The sequence below is a fragment of the Panthera tigris genome, chromosome B1 (genome assembly GCF_018350195.1).
Source record: "Panthera tigris isolate Pti1 chromosome B1, P.tigris_Pti1_mat1.1, whole genome shotgun sequence".
NCBI lineage: Eukaryota > Metazoa > Chordata > Mammalia > Carnivora > Felidae > Panthera > Panthera tigris.
The window spans coordinates 145,245,192-145,271,224 of NC_056663.1; the positions used below are offsets into that span (position 1 = coordinate 145,245,192).

Here is a 26,033-nt window from a genome sequence, read left to right on the forward strand (position 1 = left end):
AGTAAAACTGACCTGAACAGCCAGCCTAACAAGAAGGAGCAAACAAAAATTAGAAAATATCAAAAATATATTATTCACAGCAATAGTGAAAGCATACAACATTTGTGTACAATAATGTACAATCTTTCTGAATGTAATGTGGCAATATGTACCAAGAACCATAAAAATGGTCATACCATTTGACATAGTAATCCATACTTTGTATTTTATCCAAAGACAGATCAGAAATGTGTCCAAAAATATATGCTCATAGTGGTTCATGACAGTATTAAAATTTAACTACATGCACAAACATGGTCTATGAAGATAGGGACCTCCTATCTTCCTGGTTCCTTGATTACCCTGGTTCCTTGATTACTTGCATAATTTCATTACACTTACGTAGAATGTCTTTAGCCCAGCTTCCAATTAAGCAATTCTAAAACACTAAAGTTTTCCCTAATAAAATAATATCACGATGGTCATTCCAAATGCAAGGTGATAAAAATAGTACTAGAGATCTGAATTGGACAAATTGCTGGTCTCCATTTCAAGCAACTGGATAAAGCATAATTAAGAATTAAGAGAGTAAAATTGGAAAATAAGCAAGAAAAAAACTCATAGTCACATGATTGGCTATAAATCTTTGAAGGGTTAATTAAATAAGAGTTAAATTAATATGGGGAAGAAACAGAAACTAAATAATTTAACTCCACCAAGGAGTTTTCCTGAATCACCTCCTCTAGGAAGCCTTCACAGACAACCTGTGATCTGGAGTTATCACACTCTCTCTGAGCTCTTATTGCCCCTATATATTCCCCTAATATATTATTGCTTACAGTACTCCATAAGGTGAAGCTCTGTTTATTTCTCTTATCCCCTACCTGAGGGTGACCCTTGAGACTCAACAATTTGTGCCTCAAAACCTGCTCAAAGAAGGACTTGATACATGTTGATTGAATGAACTATGGATGGGAAAAGTAAGGAGGAGAGGATATTCTTTCATGAAAGGGGGACAGACCTGTAGAAAAGATAACAAACTGTAGGGATAAATTCATATTTCTTTTAGTTTAAAAAACATGAATCGCTACATTTCTCAGTTTATGAACAAGACCTGTGCTGAATTTGCTCCACTTGCTTCTCCATATCCATGCTACATTCTTCTCCACCCTGATATATGTCACAGGAAGCTAACCTGGGTGACCTGCACCAACCCAATCTCTTGCCCTCCAGGTGCCAGGGGCTTCTGTCAACGGAGAAGCTCTGGTGGCAGACTGGGATTGGTTGGAGAATGAGGTGAGGATGTTAATTTCCCAGGCTCCCTCCAGGCTGCTCACCATGGATTGGCTGTATCTCCCTGTGGAAAGCTTCAGCTCTGGTAAGACAGCCTTCTCCCTAAAGCTACTCTTCCTGGGTCCCAGTATCTGCGCCCTTCCTTTGCTTCTTGAGGCCTTGGGGAGCACGGTTCCCCCATTTTGCTAACCCTGGAATAACTTAGTTTTCTAAACTCTGCCCACACTTTTAAAGCAGTCCTCCTCTCAAATTGCCTACTTTGAGGTGCTTTCTGATTTGTGCCAGAATCCTGACCATTCAAAGGCCTTAGTTCACAATTCTGCATAAGCTCTTGAAAAAGGGACAAATTTTATGCTGGACGTTATGGTCTTCTAAAGGGTTTAGGGAGGTTTTTAAATCAAAAGATATAATAATGAATAGGAAGAAAATATTTTGAGGCAGTGTTAATTAGCAGAAAAGTCTTAAGAGAATTACTGTGGCAAGGGTTAATGCATTTAGGAATTACTAACATAAACCAGTAGAAACTATAACTGTAGTTAGAAAATAATGAAAACAACCTATCAGTTATAATCCAGGAAAAGCATTATTATTACCAGTATACCACCATAACAATGATGCAACTTAATCCTGAAATTTTAAATAACAATAAAATATTAAGAATCACAATACAATAAGTTTCTCTGTTATGCTATCCATTTTTGAATCCCATTCTCTTAGTGTTTAGAACAGTACTTGTACATAGGAACTGAGAAAGTATTTATTGAATGAAATAATCAGGAAGAACACTGAAAACAAAACAGAAAATGTAATCTTACACTTGGCATATTGCATTCTGGTCATTACCTAACAATAATAACATGACAGACCTAAAAACAAACTCAGAAAATAGTAAATGCTCATGAACACATAAATGAAAATTATTGGTATGTAAATAAAATAAAATTATTGGACCTGTACCATAACAATAGATACCATTTATTAGGTTTCTATGCTGTTAGGTATTTTAGATATGTTATATATGTTAGCTTCAATCCTCACATTCCTGCCTGGTGGAGGCAGTCAAGGAAGGCAACTAAGAGGAGGTGACATCTGTGTGGACTTGGAAAGGAGGAACAGGAATCATTCATGAATTTACGTTTGTCCTTTGTCATGAAAGGACAAAAAAAGTTTTAGGTAGAATAATATCATGCACGAAATCACAGAGACAAGAAAGCAGGTTGCATTTCAGGAACTTTAGACATTTCAGTAATGAGAAAAGAAAAAGATTGGAAACAAAGAGGAATTTTATCCCAAATGCCACAAGGAGCCATTATTTCTGCCTAGAAATGTCATTGTCTAATATTTGCTTTAAGAGTGTGTATGGAGCAGCAGTGAAAAGATGATTGTTCTAAAGATTAAAATGGATAATAAATATAAATAATAAGTATACTGTAAAGCACTGTCCAGACACTGTGTCTTATTTTTCTTAGGTTGTCACCATACTAAGTAACCCTCTGACCTCCTGTACCAGTCTACTTTCTCAAACCCACCTATGGCTTTGTGCCTGGTTAACTGTTCAGTCTGTTAGGCAGACTCCCAATGGCATGCAGACCAACCACATCTTTTGAAGTTGTGTGTCCTTTGTCTAATGTGCTGCTCTACAGAACTCAATGGGACAAGGGTGCCACCTCGTGTTGCATCACTGACTGTTCACAGTCCCCAACATGCTTTCTTTTCACTTGAGCTACTTGTGGATGCGGCCACTGAAGCTTCCCCCCCGGTTGTAATTTGGAAAAGAAAATTGTTAACAAATGTTCTCACAAATGCAACAGAAAGGGAGCCCAGGACCTTTTCAATACAGTGATAATGCTAATGTTTGAGCTTTAGTAGATTAATTGCTATATGCTGGAAAATGCTTAGCCTATGTCCTTTAAATTCCTGCTATCATCGTTTTTAACAGAGCTATTGTTAAAAAAAAACACTTATCTTTAAAAATACAATGGGAATTATAATCTAGGAACTGAAATAAGTTAAGAAAAACCTGCCCTGCTCAGTCTCATAAAGGCTCATACTCAATAATAAGTTCTGAGAAGGGATTCCAAGAGGTTTTTTGAAAGCACATTCCTTGATGTCTGCAAAAGAGGCTGCAAGCCTTTGCAGGCAGACCAACTATTTAAACTATTTTCAAAGAATTATTGGAAAAAGAAGTTTCCTTAAATTCCTGGAGAAGGACCATGCATGGATTCTTTTTGCCTCCTCCTCCCCTCACTTCTTCACAAGCAGCTTTGCTTTATTTTTCTCCTCTTCTAGCTTCGCTTTCTCTCATATTTACTGAAAAAAAATGAGCTCCCAATACCTGGGAGCTTATTGCTATTTCTTAAAGTATAAGCCAGTATATTGCTATTGTACACACATGGTGAATATGTAATACAAATTAGCATCTGTCCAAGAAAATAAAACCTAACTTTACTGAACACTTGTCCATATATTAACTCATTTAATCCTCACCAAAGCCCACTAGTATAAGAAATATTGTTCCCATTTTAAAATGGGAAGTTGAAGCTAAGAGAGAATTATATAAGTTCACACATCTAGGAAGTGGTGCAGTCAGTTCAAATCCATAGCCATTATGCCCATAATCATTATGATTTATTGACTCTATAAAACCTCAAATCAAAAGGATATACCAGTACCAATGACCTCATAAGTACAACCAAAAGATGATTAAGTTAGGGGCACCTGGGTGGTGCAGTCAGTTAAGTGTCTGACTCTTGGTTTCGGCTCAGGTCATGATCTCACGGGTCATGAGATCAAGCTTCCCTGTGTGGGTCTCTGCACTGACAGTGCAGAGCCTGCATGAGATTCTCTCCCCACCCACCCACCCCCACCCCTGGCCCTCTCCTGCTCTCTCTCTCAAAATAAATAAACTTTAAAAAGGAGATAATCAAAGTATGTGTAAATGTCAACACAACATAAATTTGGAAATTAGATGATCATTTTGCAGTAATGGAAAGCTTCAGTAATCAAGATAATGTGGTACTGGCATATGGATAGACATAAAAATTAATGTAGTAGAATTGAGAATTCAGAAATAAACCCATACATCTATGGCCAACAGATTTTAGACAAGAATGCCACAACTCAGTGGGGAATAGTCTTATCAACACACGGTACTATGACGACTAAATAGCAACATGCAAAACAATAACGTTGGACCTTTACCTCACACCGTATACCAAAATTAACTCAAAATGTATCAAAGATCTAAATGTAAGAGCAAAAACTATTAAACTTTGTGAAGAAAGCACAGGCAAAAATCTTTGTGATCTTGTATTAAGCAATAATTTCTTAGCTATGACACCAAAAGCACAAGCAACAAAAGAAAAATAGATAAACTGGATTTCATCAAAATTAAAAACTTTCATGGCTCCAAAGGGCACCATCAAGAAAGTGAAAAGTTGGGGTGCCTGTGTAGTTCAGTCAGCTAAGCATCCGAATCAGTTTGGGCTCAGGTCATGATCTCACAGTTTCATGAATTTGAGCCCTGCACAGGCTCTGTGCTGACATCATGTCGCCTGCTTGGGATTCTGCCTCCTTCCCTCTCTCTCTGCCCCTCCCCCACTCATGTTGTCTCTGTCTCTTTCAAAATAAATAAATAAACTTTAAAGAAAAAAACAAAAACAAAAACAAAGTCAAAGTTCAACCCACAGAATGGGAGAAAATGTTTGTAAATCCTATATTTGATCTGTATCCAGAACATAAAAAGGACTATTATAACTCAATAATAAAGTTAAATAATGCCAATTTTAAAATGATATACAAGTGATCAGTAAATACATGAAAGGCTGCACATCATTAGTCATCAGGGAAAATGCAAATCAAAACTATAATCAGACACCATTTCACACCCAATAGGATGATTATAATAAAAAGATAATAACAAGTGTTATGAATGAGGAGAGAAATTAGAACTTTCATACATTCCTTGTAGAACTGTAAAATATTGCAGTCACTTCAGAAAACAGTATGGAAGTTCCTCAGATGGTTAAACATAGAATTACTACATGATCCACCAGCTCCATTCCTGGGTATACACCCAAGAGAAATGAAAATATATTCACACAAAAATGTGTGCACAAATGATCATAACAACATTACACAAAATAGCCAAAAAGTGGAAAAACACAAATTTCATCAATTGGTGAATAAATAAACAAAATGTGGTATAGTTATAGAATGACATATTTTTCAGTAATAAAAAGAAATGAAGTGATGATACGTGTCACAACATGAATGAACATTGAAAATATTATGCTGGGTGAAAAAAATAGTCTCAAAGGAACACATATTGCAGATCACGCTTATAAGAATTGTCAGGAATGGATAAATTGATAGAAACAGACAGTAGATTAACAGCAGCCTAGTCTGGGGAAGATGAGGAGATTGAAGGGTGACAGCTAAGGGATGCAGATGTTTTTTCAGGATAATGAAAATGTTCCAAAATCAACTGCAGTAATGAATCCATAACTGTGAATATACTAGAGGCTCTTGAGAAGTATAATTTAAATGGGTGAATTGTACAGCATGTGAATGTATCTCAATAAAACCATAAAGAGCAAGTTAGTTGTATGTGATGGTCACTTAGAAAAATTTTGCCTTGAACACAGAAGCAGAGATTCACATGCTGATTCTGAGAGAATACCATGAGTCAAATGTGAATGTAAAATGTTGCAAGTCTCTAAGCCTCATGGAGCTGCCATTCAGATATGTATTAGAGACATTACTGGTTTCCAAAAATAAGAAAGTTAATGAGCAAACAAAGGAAACATACACAAAGTAGTGAAACTGCTGCAAAACATTACCTTGATGATATTGAAGATACAAGTTCATGCAGATAAGTCATTTCCAGAGACCACTAGAGTTTACTTTCAGGTTCCCTTTGCTATGGGAGCAAAGAGGAAAATGAGTCTATATTCTTGAGCCACAAATAAAGCATTGGTAAGCTTGGAGACTTTTCAACTTCTTTAATCAATTTTAAAATTACAACAAATAGAGAGTCAAGAAGTTGTATTACTTCAGGAGAACTCCTTGCTCTTGAATTAATATTTGGAAATCATAAACTGCTAAGAAACACTTTCATTTCAGTGATACCTTAATGATGTAGCATGTAATACCTTAATGATGAAGAATTGCTTTTGAAAAATATTCAGTTTTACTTGGAAGAACCATTCAAGAATTCAAGGCAGAAGTTAAAAGGAATATTCTGAGTAGACATGTAGAATATTTATATATAACAGTAGATTAAGTAATATAGTATATATAGTGAAATTTAAGGTAAATTCCATACTTATGTTATTTTTTTAGGTTGCCATACCTAAAAATAGATATGTACTTAATGAAGGCAAGAGATCCAGAAGGGAGGAGAAGGGCTGGGGGAGATGAGATTGAAGGGGTGATGTCTGAGGATACATACATGGATTAAGACATATACATGAATATATATATTACGTTTATTCACTTTATGTTAAATTTAATTGGAAGTTATTGTTTTTTAAATTTTAAGTATGAACTGATATTCAGTTATTAAAGATTTTGCAATCTAAAGATCTTTAGCTATAACGCTGCAGTCACAAAAATCCAAGCCTCTCAGGGGCTCACAACAACAAAGATGTCATCTTACTTGTCATTTGGGAGTTAGCTCTGTGCTCCACATTCTCTCTCCTTCAAGATCCAGGTAGAGAAGGGGCCTCTGTGTGAAGTTTTGTCATTGTTATGGCAGAGGGAAAGGGGAGAGAGCAGAACCTAGGATGGCTCTCAGACCTTTGGATCAGCAGTGGCACACATAACTTCTGCTTCTGTCCCATTGACCAATGCATGCTTGCGGTGATACCTGATATCACTGAGCTGAGCATAATCTTTCCACAGGAAGGGCACTGCTGGTCACATGGCTGTGCCTGACATCACAGGATAGGGAATCATCGACTTGTCACAGAAAGAAGCAGCAAATATGTAAAAACAATAGTCTACCACCACAAATCATAGAAGCTGAAGAAAACCTTAGAGATCATCTGTTTCATCTCATTCAATCTCATTGGTGGATGAAAAGTGGGAGGCCCAGAAAGGGAAAAGTGATTTCCTTAGCTATGTAACTAGCTGAGGCCAAATCTCTGATAATCTCTCCCTATAGTAGGATTCACCTTTTCGTTTACATGAACAATCTATAAATGAAAAAGGAATAGTGGGTAGACCCAACTATGAACCTGTACAATAGAAAAAGAGATGCCAAGAGTAACCACTTTCAACCAGCAAATTCAAATTTATTCTACTACCGGTAAGTATCATTTATATCCAACAGGGTACTTAAATAGAAGAAGAGAAATGACTTCTATTTATTTTTAGATACAAGTCAGGTCTCAAAAATTATGGAGAAAAGGTTATTAATTCAGATTAAACTTTAAAGTGTATTGTGTCACACCATGTTGTGAATAGCAGAAAAAATAAATAGTCTTTCCGTATTTGTAATTTATTATCTGATTCAGTAAAGAAGTCCCACATGATTGAAAAACAAATGAAGTTCTGACATCAGTCTTTGGGGTTTTTTTCTCTTACTTGCTAAGGTATGTGAAAGTGTCAACCGACGTCATGGTGTATGTGAAAGTGTCAACCGACGTCATGGTGTATGTGAAAGCGTCAACCAACGTCATGTTGTAACCACACCTACTCATCAGTTGCAACCATAGAGCAGCTTGGATATAAGAGTTTGGTAAAAGTCAGTGAAAGAATTCTGAAAATCAAATGGCTATATAAAATTCACAATAAAAAACATGATATATTTTATTATTATTTATACATCATGTGCTATCCATCCTTTATGTCGATAAACTTCATAATAAACTTATGAATATGTATATATAATTTTTTCAGAGAGCTGAGCAAGCATTGAGAATACAGAAAGCTTCTGATATTCATCATTCTTTTTATGCTCATACATTTAAGAACCTGCAAAGTGTTAAAGATCTGTTTCTAATTCTTATGGCAAGTGCAAAAATGTAGCCTCCTTAAGGGATTAAAACCCAACAAGGACAGGGGTGCCTGAGTGGCTCAGTCAGTTAAGCATACTCTTGGTTTCAGCTCAGGTCATGATTTCACAGTTGCAGGGTTTGGGTCCACATGGAGCCTTGAGTGGGGCACTAACAGTGCGGAGCCTGCTTAGGATTCTCTCTTTCCCTCTCTCTGCCCCTATTCAGCTCGCGCGAGTGTGCTCTCTCTCTCTTTCTCTCTCTCAAAATAAATAAATAAATCTTAAAAAATCCAACAGAGGAAGTAATTAGCACAAATATAACTATCATGCAAAGCAGTATGAGCAGCCAAAAAGAGTAGCAAAAGTAGGGGCGCTTGGGTGGCTTAGTTGGTTGAGCATCTCACTTCTGCTCAAGTCATGATCTCGTGGTTCATGAGTTCAAGCCCCACGTCGGGGCTCTGTGCTGACAGCTCAGAGACTGGAGCCTGCTTCAGATTCTGTGTCTCCATCTCTCTCTCTGCCCCTATTCCCAGCCCAGGTGCACTCTGTCTCTCTCTGTCTCTCAAAAATGAATAAACATTAAAAAAAAAAGAATGTCACTTCCTCAAGTCATACACAAAATTTAAAAAAAAGAGATTAGTAAAAGTAGTAATGAAGCAATGTTCTAATGTACTTTTACTAGAAACTTCATATCTAGAATTAGAAATTAGAGTTATATACATTCCTAGTCATGAGAAAAGCTTTATTACAAACTAATAATTAGAATTAGTGCTTATCACAGTGTCTTGTGCATAGTAAATGACCAACATATGTCTCTTGAATTGTGCTAAAGGTAAATGTGCCAGAAAAAAATGAAATGAAATGAAATGAAATGAAATGAAATGAAATGAAATGAAATGAAAAAATAAAATAAAATAAAATAAAATAAAATAAAATAAAATAAAATAAAAATCTGCAAAGCAACAGAGATTGCCACATATTGGGTTTAAGAAGAGGTCTACTGATGGGCGGCTGGGTGGCTCAGCCAGTTAAGTATCCAACTTTTGATTTCATCTCAGGTTGTGATTTCACAGTTAAGTGAGTTTGAGCCTGTATGGGGCCTCTGCACTGAAAGCAAAGAGCCTGTTTGGGATTCTCCCTCTTTCTCTGCCCCTCCCCGCTTGCACTTTCTCTGTCTCTCTCAAAATAAATAAATAAACTTAGAAGAAGAAGACGAACTAATCTGGAAGGGCTTAGGTATTTGGCATCCTCAGATATTCTGGAACTGGGTTCTAACCTTGAACAGTTTCCTCAAAAAAGCAGGCTTGAGGAGAGATAGAGATAAATTAATTTGTCTGGCCCCCCATTTGAAGTTACACTGAAAGAGAAACTTCAGGCTTTTTTTCAGGGCTTCCAGTTTTATATGCTTCATGACATTTCAGGGGTCTCCCAGACTCTCCCTTTAATATAGCCTCACCTCAGGGGCACCTGGGTGGCTCCTCTGATTAAGCGTCTGACTCTCAATTTTGGCTCAGGTCATGATCTCTGGGTTGTGAGACTGAGCCCCATATCCGACTCCATGCTCAGCATGGAGCTTACTACCTCTCTCTCCCTCTACCTCTCCCCATCTAGAAAAAAAAAAAAGTGTATATATATATATATATAGAGAGAGAGAGAGAGAGAGAGGGAGAGAGGGAGAGAGAGAGAGAGCCCCACCTCTCACAGATACTCTTAAAACCCACAGATAAAGAATAGCTTTTAAATGCAGATAGTCGGTTGAGATTCAAATTAGCTTCACAATGAACATAGCCAGACAGCAAATTAAGTGTCAATGATAGATTCTAAGATTTCTCCTAGTTTTGATGGGATGAATAGACAAAGAGAAGAAATCTTGAATAATCTGAAGAAAGGAAAAGACTGCAAAAAGAGAAATCTGGGAACAAGGCAAAACTTTTAGCCTTTACATTTTGACCTCAAGAAAAAAAAAATTGTGAGCACTAGGTGTTGTATGTAAGTCATGAGTCACTAAATTCTACATCTGAAGCTAATATTGCATTGTATGTTAAGTAGCTAGAATTTAAATAAACTACAAGTGAACCAAAAAAAATTGTAGACTGGTATTTTACAACATAATTACAATGTTAGTATAGTATAGGTTTCATAAAGATTTTTTGGTTTTTATCATGTTTAAGCTAAGGAGGCTTCCTAGGAATTTAATTAAGGTATCAAAATGAGTAGATTGATTTTGTTTCCTTGATGTCCACAACAGAATGACATATTTATTGTTCTTTTTTATGATATGATACATGGAAATAAGATGCCATAATATGTGGAGTCTATTGCACTTAAAAGATTAACATACAGGGGAACCTGGGTGGCTCAGTTGGTTGAGTGCCCAACTCTTGATTTCGGCTCAGGTCATGATCTCTTGGTTCATGAGATTGAGCCCTGCATCCAGCTAGACGCTGACAGCCCAGAGCCTGCTTGGGATTCTCTCTCTCCCTCTCTCTGCCCCTCCCCTACTCAAGCTCTCTCGTCCTCTGAAAATAAATAAGTAAATATGCATTTAAAAAAATAAATAAAAGATTAACTTACACAAACAACAGAATTTAACTTGTTAAAATGAATAATAAAAATGGCCTTGACAGTTTAAAAAAACAAAAAAGTAAAAGTACTATATATTAAAATGCATAGGATAAACTCAGTGCATTTGGAAGGAAATTTAAAAATTTAACTGTATTCATGAGGGCTAGGAAAAGAGGAGAAGGGGATTTAAATTTGTTAAGTAAATATTCAAATTAGAGAGAAGAGAGAGAAAACCCAACAAAATAGCTCCAGGAAGGAGCTATTCCCCCACACTAAAGAAATAGCAAAGAAACAATTAAAAAGAATAGAAAATCTGAAAGCTAGTTTTGAAAAGGCTAATAAAATAAGTAAGTTTTTGGCAATCAAGGGGAAAAGATCAAAGAAAGAAGTCACAAAAGCCATATATTAGGAATAGGTGAAGAGGAAATCCTTAAAATCATAAAGTAATAGTATGCCATTACTTTTTATATATTCCATATTTCAATAGATAGTATCCATATGATTCTAAACTCAAAATACTCCAAGTATATATGGTAAAAATCTCTTCCCCACCATATGCTCCAACTACCCTGCATCTTTCCCAAAAGCATCTTAACATTTGTCATTTATTCATGAATGCTTCCAAGGACATTTTACTCATTTACAGATTAATATAAATATGATTTCTCTTACCCCTTTTCTCACACCTAAAATAAATTAAAGTGGTGCGGTTTAAAGGATTCTTCAGGACAAAATTTACAGGCATGCTTCACAAAACTTTAGAGAAACAGATCATTCCAATCCTATACAAGTTGTTTCAGATCATAGAAAATAGGGAGAATTACACACTGACACCAGTGTGGATTGGTTCATTCACTACCTATTTCATGTCCTTAGAAACCATATGAAACACTGCATTTTCTCAGAATCTCTCTTGCTTAAATTCCAGATGTGATTCAGTCTCTGCTGTGTAACTTAACCCATATGAAACTTCAATCTGGAAGAGAATCAAATGGGGAGGGAGGCAGGGTCATGGTATCTACTAGGCTGCAAGTGTATCATGACAAACCCAGAGCTGGTTCCTGAGCCAGTAGCTAGCAGCAGTGTCCTAACCGCAGATGACTTCATGACTAGCAGGAAGTAATGTGATTCTGGAACTGGCAATAGAAAAGTCTCTGGATCCCACCTGATGGGTAACTTCCTACATCATTGGCTTCCTGATTATAGCAGAGATGGCAGGCATAATTTTTTAAATTTTTTAAATTCTTGATTGCATCACTGGCATTATCTATCTTGATGACCCAGTTCTACAATATGGATTTGGGTGTAATTCCTGAAAATTCAGGTAAAAGTCCCCTTCAGCTCTAGTGATATATCTCTAAATAAGCCATGTTACATCCTATAGGATAAATCCCTTTTTGTGTAGCAGAGAATCTGTTGTCTTAAACTGAACGCTAACTAATATACTACTCAATTTAACTTATTTTTATTTTTTTTAATGTTTAGTTTGAGAGAGAGAGAGAGAGTGAGCAGGGGAGGGGCAGAGAAAGAGGGGGAGAGAGAATCCCAAGCAGGCTCTGCACTTTCAGCACCGAGCCTGACACGGGTTTCGAACCCATGAACTGTGAGACCATGACCTGAGCCAAAACCAAGAGTCAGATGCTTAACTTACTGAGCCACCCAGGTGCTCCAACAATTTACCTTAAAACTAAAACTGGACAAGGACAATACAAGAATGGAATACTGTATGTGAATGCCATTTTAAATACAGGTGCAGAATCCTAAATAAAAAATTAACAAATCACATTCAGCACTGAACAAATAGAGATAGAGGTGGCCAAGTGGGGTTTATTCCAGGAACTCAAAAATGACTCAGCCTCAGAAAACCAATTAATGTGATTCACCACATTAACAGATTAAAGAAATAACTTATGATTGTTCCAATTAACGAAAAAATGCATTAGAAAAAGTCAATACAGGGGCGCCTGGGTGGCGCAGTCGGTTAAGCGTCCGACTTCAGCCAGGTCACGATCTCGCGGTCCGTGAGTTCAAGCCCCGCGTCAGGCTCTGGGCTGATGGCTCGGAGCCTGGAGCCTGTTTCCCATTCTGTGTCTCCCTCTCTCTCTGCCCCTCCCCCGTTCATGCTCTGTCTCTCTCTGTCCCAAAAATAAATAAAAAACGTTGAAAAAAAAATTATTTAAAAAAAAAAAAAAGAAAAAGTCAATACACATTCATGATTTTTAAAAGTAACAAACCAAAAATAGAAGAAAATGTGCTTAACTAAAAGTCATTTTTTAAAAACCTTCCACAAACATCATACTTAGTGAAAAATAAGAAATTTTATTTTTAGAATAATAATACAGAGATGCCAACTAAAGCCCCTGCTTTTCAAAGATGTAATGAAGTTCTCAGAAAATGAAGTTAGAGAAGAAAAACAAATAAAAATTATAAAGAAAGGATTTTATCCATATTCTTCTTTGTCCTCATTGTGTAGCATTGTGTAGCTTTCATAAACAGCATCAATCACCTCTGCCAACACCCAAACTTCCTTTTTATTTGTCTAGTGGCATGAATTGCCCAAATGGCCAGTTGGTTCTGTGCACTTTTTTTTAAAGTTTATTTATTAATTTTGAGAGAGAGAAAGAGAGGCAGCATGCACAAGTTGGGGAGATTCAGAGAGAGTGGGGGAGAGAGAGTCCTAAGCAGCCTCCATGCTGTCAGCCTGCTCAATGTGGGGCTCAATCTCCTGAACCTCAAGATCATGACCTGAGCCAATACCAAGAGTTCGATGCTTAACCAACTGAGCCATCCAGGCACCCGGGATCTGTGCACTTTCAATTCAATTAAACTTTATTAATGTTCTCTGATGAAACCATTTATTTTAGGTATTAAGTCTTCTAAACTAGTAAGAACTAGTGTTCTGAAGACAAGATGCAAAAAATTTTATAAATACAGCATTGGGTATAATTTTGTGAACCACCACTTCAAAACATTGCGTCTCAAATTTGTGCATTCTGGCTGTGAGAAAAACGGCACCACACGCTGGTTGCAGGTTTCAAGCACATAATGCCTCATATGAGACAACATCCTAGCCTCTCAAGGTATTGCATTCCCACCTAGCACTATAAGTTGATATTTAGAAGTACATTTTGACAACGTAGAAGGTGAATGGTAAGGGATAAACTATTAACTATAAAAATCAGTTCCTTGGAGTCAGTGCTGTGTGGAATACAGTGACCATAAATAAGACAATCAGAAACTCCATGCAATAGTGGTGCTAACAAAAGCATGGCAGGCCAAGAAATCTGATCTATACTCTTTCTAAAGACCTGCCCTCCATCTACTCTACTCCAGTTTATGGTATTATAGCAGAAAGATGCTAGTGGTGGCCCTCATGATCCTCACCTCCTTGTATTCATGCCCTTCTATAATTCCCTCCCCTGAGTGTGGGCAGGACCTGTGACTTGGTTCTAAGCAACATACTATAGCAAAGGTAATTGGATGTCATTCCTGTGATTATATTATATGGTAGAAGGTGATGGATCTCATTTTTGTGATTACATCATGTTATTAAAGACTCCAGCTTAACACACTAAAGTTAGAGATTCTCCTTGCAGGTCGGACTGGCTACATAATTTGTGGGGCTCGATGCATAAGCAAAATGTGGGACTTTTTATTCAAAAATTGTTAAGAATTTCAAAACTGCTACAGAAGAACATTAAACCAAGTGTGGGGCATTGTAACCACAGGACATCTGTGACCGCGTAGAATACAAGCTCATAAAACCAGCTCTGTTTGTGGTTTGATGAAATAAGTGCCCATGTTCATGAAGACTGTATATCAAGGAAATGTGGACAGCTTCTGGACAACAGTCAGAAAAAAAACAGGGCCCTCAGTCATATAGCCAACAAACTGAATGAGCTTATAATTGGATTCTTCTCCAATCAAGCTTCCAAATGAGAATGCAGTCTGTTCAACACTTTGCTTGCAGCTTTGTGAGACCCTGAGCAAAAGACCCAGTTATGTCATATGCAAATTTATGACCCATGGAAACTGTGAAATAATACATGTGTGTTGCTACAAGCTGTTAATTTGGTGATAATTTTTATGGAGCAATAGAAAACTAGTGGATTTATGACATAAAAGGTTGAGGATAAGTTGTTCTGCTGCTGTTGGTAAATTAGGTATTAAGTAATGGTGAACAAATCACCCTACAGAAGTAAACACTGACATTGTTAAGTCCATATATAGTCTCTATTCCTACAGGATGGCCATTTTATCCATGAGCCTATTAAAAAAGTAATGACGTGTCGATGGAAAGAGGTTGACCCACAGTTAAAGGAATTGTCATTTTGTCCATCTGATCAAGATACTCCTCTATGGTAAGGGCTTTTTGATGAGCATTCATTCAGGACAATGCTCTTATGTTTTAGTTCCATTAAAAAGGGTCTATCCATGTATTTTACTTCTCAAACCCCCTTGTTTCTAAGATTATACTCTTCTTTCTTCCAGTTCCATTAGCCAATGACCATGAGTAAGTCTGGATTTGTGGCTGATAACACACCTTTCATAAAAATTGGAAAATGATCTGAAATACTAAAAATTACACCCATTGGTCCTTAAGGGCCAACCGTGAATGAGGTTGTAAGGCAGTAACAGTTGCACTTCCCCTCGGCACCAACAAATCATTTAGATGAATCTATTAATGAGTCAAGTATGTAGGTAATAAGGAATTTCCTGTGAGTCCCTAGATGAGGCTGAGGGAGAAATGACAGTGTTGTAGAAGTTGTATAGTCAGAATGTGGGTCTTCTGCAAGTTACTTGTGCCTCTAGACATTCTTAGGTATGGTTCCATATATATTACTTCCATTAGATGATGGAATACTGCTGGACATGACCAACTTTTTGGTTATTTTGATTTTAAAATATGTTATTCATCATTGGCAGCTCCAATCAATACTTACTTGGTCTCATGGCAAACAATTTACTGTCTACCATTATTGTAATCATTCCAATTTACCTCTATTGATTGAGTGCTTCTAATCAGCTTCTGCCAATCTACAATCTCTTCATCCTCACTGAAATGAGGAGAGTACCTAATATGCTGGAATTCTCCTCTACAATGTATTTCTCAAGGACTTGGTGAAGAGGTTGTCTTCTGGATCCATTTTAGGAATATAGCTAGGAATGAGGAAAGCAGAATGTATATAACAAATTAATCCAACATTTCCACCTCCTAAATCTTTTAATTCTTTTCTCTTTTCTTCTTTGTGGTATGTCAATTTCTCTTAATATGAGATATTGTCTAGATTTAAGTCAACCAAAAAATAAAACAACTAAAACTGCTCTCAGATGTTTAAGCTAGTACATTGGAAGTCAAATTCCTCATAAGAATACCTGTATAGGTAAACTCAGTTAAATATGAAACTTTAGTCTTCCTTTTTATTGGTCTAGAATGCTCGATTCCATGCTGATATGTATTGGTCATATTTCTTATAGCTAATTTTAAACTTTTGCCATAAGTTAAAATTTTGAAAATGTCATTTTTTTTTTTAACTGTTCAGCATATTTAGAAATGCTCCCAGCCTCCTACGGGTGCTCATCTATATCAATCAGGATTTTTAGTTGGAAACAAAAAATAACCAAGCTCAACTGATTTAAGCAAAATGGGATATTATTAAAAGGATTTGGGGTAGCTCATGGAATTATTAGGAGGCCTAGACAATTAGAGTCAAGACTTCATCAAACAGTAGTTGTTGCTGCCCACAGTGCAAACAGTTGGCTTGGATACTAAATGCCATTAATAGCATGGGTCCTAGTACTGCTACAAAACTTAATCTTGCCGCAATGACCTACACAGCTGTCCAGAGTTCCTCTCATCTAATGCATGGACTCCCAATTCCAAGTACAGAACCAAGATCACATGTCCACACCCTAGGTCCAAGCAAAGTTAAGAAAGTAAGTACTTGACATTTCAGCATTTATGGTGGAAAGTACACTCTGTCTCCCATCATATTCATAAAATGGGAAGTTCCCAAAGCATAGGAAGGCAAATTACTTGATGAACAGCCAAAATGAATGATAAATGTCAACTATGGTTAAAAATCATGTGTAGGTATATGTACTCTACGATCCCCAAATTCTGCTGCTAGAGTTTCTAAAGAAATTCTCATGTATGCCCAAGACAGAAACAAGGATTTTTTTTTTGAAACAGTGTATATAATAACAAAAATGTGAAAAGAACTCAAAGGCTATTAGAATTAGATCAATAGGTTGTGATATGTAAATTTCAGGTCTTTTTTGTTGTTGTTGTTCAGGTATTGAGAAACTACTGTGTCAGATATAATGCTAAACACTGTGTACAGAGACTGGGGTGGATGAGACGTTTACAAATATGAATTTTTAACAATATTGCCTTTAGGACTGCCCCAATGGAGTGGGAAGATAGACACATAAGTATATCACCAGGACATATGCAACATATTGAAGACTCAAATGGATCATGTACATGGTACGATAATGGTACAGTGAGAAAAATATAATTGCCTGCATAAGTGGGAGAAGTCTCACAGAGAAAAAAGATACATATGTAAGTGAGACCTCAAAATGTCTACAAGAGTATGAAATAAATGAAGAGAGATTCATTCCAGGCAGTAAAAATTTTATTGTAAAGTCACTAAAATTTGTTATATATAGCATAGCTCAACATACACAAATCAATCAAAGTGATATACCACATTCACAAAATGGAGGATAAAAACTATGTGATCATCTCTTTAGATGAAGAAAAAGCATTTGACAAAATTCAACATCCATTCCTGATTTAAATGAATGAAGTAAGTATAGAGGGAATGTACCTCAGCATAATAAAGGCCATAAATTACATGCCATAGCTAAGATCATATTCAATGGTGAAAAACTGAAAGCTTTACCTCTACGATCAGGAACAAGATAAGGATTTCCATTTCCACCATTCTTATTCAACATAGTACCAGAAGTCCTAGCCAGAGTAATCAGGCACAACAAAACAAAACAAAACAAAACAAACAAACAAACAAAAAACACGAAATAAAAGACATCTATTTTGAAAACAAAGAAGTAAACCTGTGTCTGTTTGCAGATGACATATTATTATTATATGTCAAAAACCCTAAGGACTTTACCAAAAACTATGAGAACTAATAAATGAATAGAGTTGAAGGATACTTAATCAGTATACAAAAACCAGTCACTTTTCCATACTCTAACAATGAACTATCAGAAAGAGAAATTGAGAAAATTCCATTTACAATTGTGTCAAAAAGAATAAAGTACATATGAATAAAGTTAATACGTAAAAGACCTATATACTGAAAGCTATAAAATATTGATAAAATAAATTGAAGAAGACTCAAATAAAAAGATATTACATGTTCATGGATTCAAAAAATTAGTATTTTTAAAATGTCTATGCTACCAAAGAAATCTGTAGATTCAATCTAATCCCTACCAAACTTCCAATGGCATTTTTCACAGAAATGGAAAAAAACAACCCCAAGATTTGTATGGAACCACAAAACACCTTGAATAGCCAAAGCAATCTTGAACAAGAAGAACAAAGCTGGAGGCATCACACTTCCTGATTTTAAACTATATTACAAAACTATAGCAATCAACGTAGAGTTTGGCATAAAAACAGACACATAGATTAATGAAACAGAAGAGAGCTGAAAAATAAACCCAAACATATATAGTCAACTAATTTACAACAAAAGGGCTAAAGATACACAATAGGGAAAGAATAGTCTCTTCAATAAACAGTATTGGGAAAACTGAAGAGACATATGCAAAAGAATGAAACTGTATCTCATCATTTTATACATCATTTTTCTGTACACAAAAATTAAGTCAAAATAGATTACAGACTTGAAATAAGACCTGAAACCATTAAACTCCTAAATGAAAATATAAAGGGAAACTCCTTGACATTGGTCTTAGCAATGATTTTTTTTATTTAACACTGAGAGTGAAGACAATAATAGCAAAAATAAATTAATAGGACTACATCAAACTAAAAAAGCTTATGCAGAGCAAATGAAACCACCAACAAAATGAAAAGACAACCTACAGAAAGGGAAAAATGTTTATAAATCATTTATCTGATAAGGGGTTAATATCTAAAATATATAAAGAACTTATACAACTTAATAGCAAAAAGAAAAAAACAATTAAAAAATGGGCAGAGGAATGAATAGACATTTTTCCAAAGAAGACATGCAGATGGCCAATAGGCACACACATGAAAAGATATTCAACATCACTAACCATCAAGGAAATGCAAATTAAAACCACAGTGAGATATGACCTCACCTGTTAGAATGGTTATCATCAAAAAGCCAAGACATAACAAGCGCTGGAAAGGAGAGGAAAAAAAGAAACTCCTAATCAATGTTGGTGGAAATCTAAATTGGTGTAGCAAAAAAAACGGTATGAAGTTCCTCAAGAAATTAAAAATGGAATTACCATATCATCAAGCAATTCCACTTCTAGGTATATATCCAAAAGAAATAAAAACAGGTTATTGAAGAGATATCTGCACTCCCATGTTCACTGTGGCATTATTCACAATAGCCAAGAAATGGAAACTTAAACTGTCCATCAATGAATGAATAAAGAAAATGTGTTGTGTGTGCCTATGTATTACATTTATGTATATATGTAAATACACATACATACCACATAATATACACGCAATGTATACAATTGTGTATATATAAAAATAATATATACATATATGTGTGTAAATATATGCATAAATTTGTGTGTGTGTGTATATGTATGCTATGGGCTATCATTCAGCCATGAGAAAGAAAGAAGTCCTGCCATTTGTGATAACACAGATGGACCTTGAGAACATCGTGCAAAGTGAGATAAGCCAGACAGAGCAAAACAAATACTGCGTGCAATTACTTATAAATAAATTCCCCAAAAGTCAAACTCATATAAACAGAGTAGAAAAGTGGTTGCTTGTGACTGGGGTGTGGGGCAGATGAGGAGAAGTTGGTACACACTTCCAGCAGTAAGATGAATAAGGTCTGAGGATCCAATGTAAAACATGGTGACTCTAGTTGATAAGACTATGTTTTATAACTGAAATTTGCTGTGAGAGTGGAACCTAAATGTTCTAAAAATAAATACATAAGGTGATGGATATGATAATTAACTAGATGGAAACAATCCTTTCACAATCTATACATTTATCAAATCACCACAATATACATTTTAAATATCTTACTATGTTATTTAATTATGCTTCAATACAGCTTATATTTAAAAAAAATAATAATAATAATGAAGTTGAATTACTTTTCTACCTTAAACTTTTTAAAGTTTTTTTTAAAGCTTTTGAAAATGTTGCCATCTAGTGGTGTCAAACTTTTTTAAAAAGTTAGTAATTAGTAAATCCTTCAATTATGTTTCCTAGGAAAAGTTGCCTTAGCATTTTTCAAAGAAATGTTATACTTGTGCCTCTGCTTTAAGAGAAAGCACTCTGGATTTAGGATACTGGGTTTTAGAATTTGGCTTCTGAGTGATCACAGGCAAGCTGCTTAATTTCTCTATAAATGCATGTAATAATAGTACCTACCTCCCACGATTGTTAAAGAGAATTAATGAGAAAATCCTTATAAAGTTATTTAGTGCAGCATTTGGCTCATAGTATACACTCAATAAGTAGTAATTGTTATATTGCTCAATAGGGAAAGAGTTGCAATCTTTCAGTGGCATTGAAGTTTGAGTGATACAGAGCTTAAAACTATGGGACTTTATATTGTCAATTCTGACCAGAGTATTACACTTCTTTCTGGGAGTAGTAGAAACATTGTTTTGGTATATGGTTGCTATGTAGATGGAAGGCATTAATGACTAGTATTATCTAACTTTGAAAGATCCCTGAATCAACTATGATTGTGATTTACTGTTAAAATGTTTATAATTTGCCCCTGATTTGGTCTGTTAGCTATTCTACAAGAAAATACAAATCTTTCTAGGAGAGCATGAATGGAAGTAAGAGAAAGACAGCTTCACTAGTTGGCTAAAAAAATTGAGTCTCATAGAAGATGCAGTCAGCCCTAAAACTGCCTGTCAAGAAGGCAAGGCAGATGGAAATGGTCCTCTCTATTTATGACATCCGTTCAGCTCCAGTATTGCTATGATTTATTTTATTCTTCAAGACAGTCCTTGAATCTTACTTTAACTTGATTTCACCTGTCCGGCGAAGCATAAACAGTGCGATTTTAAAAATGCTTTTGACAGAAATGTCTCCTGAGATCTCCAAAGATACGATGACAAAATGTTAGTCAGATGACACCACTATTGAGAATTTACAGTTAGGCATCTAGCAATATTCATAATTTTAGTTAGTGGACTGGAGTCAGTCTGGAGGGAAAAATATGCTGCAAGACTCTGTCACAAACACCCCTTCTCCAATATTTTAATCAAAAACTGGGATTAATAAGGCATGCTTTGTTTAAGTTGCAGAAAATTCTGGATGGGCTGATGTGGTAGAAAGCTTGTAAGATGGTCCCAAGGATTCCTACCTCTTGGTATTCACACCTTCATGTAATCCCCTCTCCTTGTGTGTGAACTGGTCCTAATCACTCATTTCTATAAATGTAATAGAACAGAAGTGATGGGAGTCACTTCTAAAATCAGATTACAAAGAGATTATGGCTTCCATTTTGCATGTTCTTTCTTGTTCTCTTGCTAACTTGCTGTGATGGAATCAAGCTGCCTTATGGAGAGGTCCATGTGGCAAGGAACTGAGAGAGACCTCTGGCCAACAGCTAGTGAGGAGTTGAAACATTCAGTCCAATAGCCCACGAGGAACTGAATTCTGCCAATACCCACGTGAGTGAGCTCAGAACCAGGTCCTCTCTAAGTTGAGGCTTCAGATGGGACTGTAGCTCAGACAGCACCTGAATCCTGGTGAGGGTCTTTGAGGCAGAGGTACCCAGATAAGCCAAGCCCTGGATTATTGACCCACAGAAACAGGGAGATAATAATGTTTCATATTTTTAGCCACTAAGTGAGCTGATTTGCAATACAGCAATATAACCATGAGGTCAGCAAACTACAGCTTGTGGTCAAAGCTGATCTGAGGTCTGCCATTGTATGGCCTTTGAGCTAAGAATGCTCTTTACATTCAAAAGATTCCTTACTTCTTTTCTCTTTCTTTCTCTCTTATTTTCTTTATTTCAGTCTTTCTTTCTTCCAACATGTAACAAAGACCCCTGGCCCACAAGGCCTACAATATTCACAATCTAGAGTTTACAGATATAGATAAAGTTTGCCAACCCCTGCAGTAAATGATATGACTGATAACAGAATAAAGATTCAGAATGATTACCTTAACTGACTAGAATAAAGAAGTGAAGGGGCGCCTGGGTGGTTCAGTTGGTTAAGCATCTGACTTCAGCCCAGGTCATGATCTCGTGGTTCATGAGTTCGAGCCCCACATCGGGCTCTGTGCTGACAGCTCGGAGCTGGAGCCTGCTTCAGATTCTGTGTCTCCCTCTCTCTCTGGCCCTTCCCCTCTCAAGCTCTGTCTCTGTCTCTCTCAGAAATAAGTAGACATTAAAAAAAAATTTTTTTTTAAAGAATTTAGAATAAAGAAGTGAAGTAAATGAGATAAAATTTGGCTGTAGTTCACACAATGTTCTGCTCTTAAGTTCAAAATTTCAATCTCAGAAACATAGGATAATGACTATGTGAAAAGTATGAGAGGATTTTAGTAGGTCCTGCACTCACAAAGAGCTAAAATATAAAATGGATGCTTAAAAATGGTTAATATATGGGTGCCTGGGTGGCTCAGTCAGTTAAGCATCTGACTTCAGCTCAGGTCATGATCTCATGGTACGTGGGTTCAAGCCTTGCATCGGGCTCTGTGCTGACAGCTTGAAGCCTAGAGCCTGCTTCAGACTCTGTGTGCCTCTCTTTCTCTGCCTCTCCCCCACTTGCTCTCTGTCTCTCAAAAAAATAAACATTAAAAAAATTTTTTTAAATGGTTAATAGAATCCAATACTGCATTAACATAAATATAAATCCAGTTCATAAAGAAATACAACCTCAAGACTACTCTACATTAGTCAGAACACACGTAGAGTATGTCAATAGAGATCTTTTAAAAACTATTTTGAGACAATGGAAAAGGCTTTTGTATTTATTTTTATAGAAAAGGCTTTTAAATTTATTTCTTTAAAATAATTGCAAGATACAACTTTTTAAACCAACATGATAGTGGAATCACTAGTGTTCAAAATTATGTATTTTATCTGTATTAATCTCACACCATATTTTTTACTCAATTCTTCCTTTGATGTCTACTTGTGTTGAATAACATGTTTATATTTGGCTTCCTCCTGTCTTTCCGTGTATTCCAAAAGGAGTAGAGGGGAAGGGAAAGACATCTAAGAATATACCTGTGTTTGTGGGAGATGGCTGGCATATTTAAGAGTATTGTATTTTATGGTGAGGATGCGGAGAAAAAAGGAAACCTCATGCACTGTTGGTGGGAATGTAAGTTGGTACAGTCACTGTGGAAAACAGTATGGATGTTCCTCAGAAAATTGAAAATAGAAATACTATATGATCCAATAATTCTACTATTGGGTATTAACCCAAAGAGAACAAAAACACTACTTCAAAAAGATGTATGCACCTTTATGTTTACTGCAGCATTATTTAGAAGAGTTAAAATATGGAAGCAACTTAAGTGTCTGTCAATAGACTAATGGATAAGGAAAATGTAGTATACACACACACACACACACACACACACTCACAAAAACACACAGAGGAATATTATATAGCCGTTAAAAAGGATGAGACAATGCCATTTGAGACAACATAGATGAACTTGGAGGCTATTATGCTAAGTGAAACAAGTCAGATTGAGAAAGACAAATACTATATGATTCTACTCATAGGTAGAATCTAAAAAAACAAACAAACAAATGAATAAACAAACAAAAAGCAAAATCAGATCTATAAATACAGAAAATAAACTGATGGTTGCCAGAGGAAAGAGGAGTAAGTGGTTGAGCAAAATGGGTGCATGGGAGAGGGATATACAGACTTCCTGTTATGAAATGATAAATCTCAAGAATAAAAAGCACAGCATAAGGAATACAGTCAATGATATTGTGATAATAATACAATGAGACAGATGCTAGCTTCACTTGTGGGGAGCATAGCATAGTGTATAAACTTGTCAAACCACCTATAAGTTGTACACCTGAAACTAATGTAACATTGTGTGTCAACTATATTCACATTTAAAAAAAAAGAGAATTGTATTTTACAACCTCTTAAAATTGGGTCTATTTCTGTCTCTCTGTGTTTGCATATACTGTATTTTCAATACTGTACACATCTGTGCTTACAAAAGTATCCCGGTAAACGTCATTGTAGAATAAAATGCACCCAGGAACCAACAAACAAAAAGATAATTTTAAACTAAGTCTAAATTCACATTTATACATGCCATGAATGAGAAGTATAGAGACTAACTAAATAGGTTTCAGCCTACTTGAATACAAAGTGTTTTAAGTCTGACTGATGATATAATGTATTGGAGAGACTCAATGGACTCCATTCTTTCCTTATTTACAATAAAATCTACTCTCTCCTTGCTTTTCTATAAAGCTACTGCAGTTTATTTTAACTTTATAGTCCATGACTCCTTGTTGTTTACTCTTACCCATGAGAAATTGTTCTGAATGTAGTAAGCAGTGACTGACTCACATCTAGTCAGCTTCCACAGCAGCCAGACGGAGGGCAAGCAGGAGAACTGGTGATAAAAATAGGCTTTGATGCTGAACCCTGCAAAGCAGACTGTGGAGGCACTAACAAAGTTCCTCTTGGGAAGATTATTTCTCCTGCAGAATGAGTGAAAAGGAACTGCTATTTTCACACTGTAGAGGGAGGTGCAGGCTTGCACTGAGCTGATTCAGTGGTGAAAAGAAAAAAGAGAGATTAAAGGAAAAGAATAAACACACAAAGGAAAGGAAAGAATTGGAGTGATAACATTTCTGCTTATTTTCAATCACTATGTGAATGAAATTACTTACATACTTAAGGTTAAATTTTTAATTTCAAGCCTACATTTGGGTAATGCTTACATTTGACTTTATTTTGTTCTACTAGCCCAATACTTGTAGCCCTTAACAATAAATTTTATTTAATATTTAAATCGTAGATCATGATACTTAAAAAAGAAAAACACCTTTAACTGCTAAGGATGTAGATGGAAATCACCATGTGATAAGCTTCCTAATTATGAGCATCTGCATAACAAAATTATTTCTTATAGATTTTGACTATGAAAAACTAGCAGATGCAAATAGATATTCATTTATATTTATGTCCAGAAAATACTCTTTTTGGTATGAGGTATATAGTTATGTGGCTATTGAATCTTCATATTAAATTTGAGTTTTCTCTGTTACCATGTATTGACCTTAACAGATTCATAGGTAACTTAGAAATGAAAATGCCTCTAAATTTAGCATTGCTTAATGTATATTTTATCATTTGATCATTATTAAATATGCTATGATTTATATGATTAAATATCATATTGTTATAAACTGTATATCCATACAATGCAGAACTTTTATTTATTTTTCTCCTGTTTTTATGATGTAAACAAAACAGCAGTTACAGAAAACGAAACATTGGCATGCCCTTCTAATTCAGTTACTGTTTCTTTTCCCTAGTTCCCTTATTATTGTGCCCATATTCATGCATCTTTTAAATTGCTTTCTTTTTTTTTTTTTTTAACGTTTATTTATTTTTGAGACAGAGAGAGACAGAGCATGAACGGGGGAGGGCCAGAGAGAGAGGGAGACACAGAATCGGAAGCAGGCTCCAGGCTCTGAGCCATCAACCCAGAGCCCGACGCGGGGCTCGAACTCACGGACCGCGAGATCGTGACCTGAGCTGAAGTCGGAGGCTTAACCGACTAAGCCACCTAGGCGCCCCTAAATTGCTGCTTTCTTAATAGACAAAATGTTATGCCTCACCTTTTTCACTTAAAATTATGTTAAAACTGTTTTTCTGCTTGTTGCATGGATTCCTCATCTTAATGTGTAGATAATCAAAGATTTTGTAAAATGAGGTATCACCTGTGGAAGGCTGGCTAACTAGTCATGTCCACAACATTCCACCCACCTTGTGA

General features: G+C 35.9%; 1 pseudogene; it reads left to right on the plus strand.

The window, feature by feature from the left end:
• Positions 1-15,118: 15,118 nt before the first annotated feature.
• Positions 15,119-26,033, plus strand: part of LOC107180091 — a 29,258-nt pseudogene continuing 18,343 nt past the window's right edge.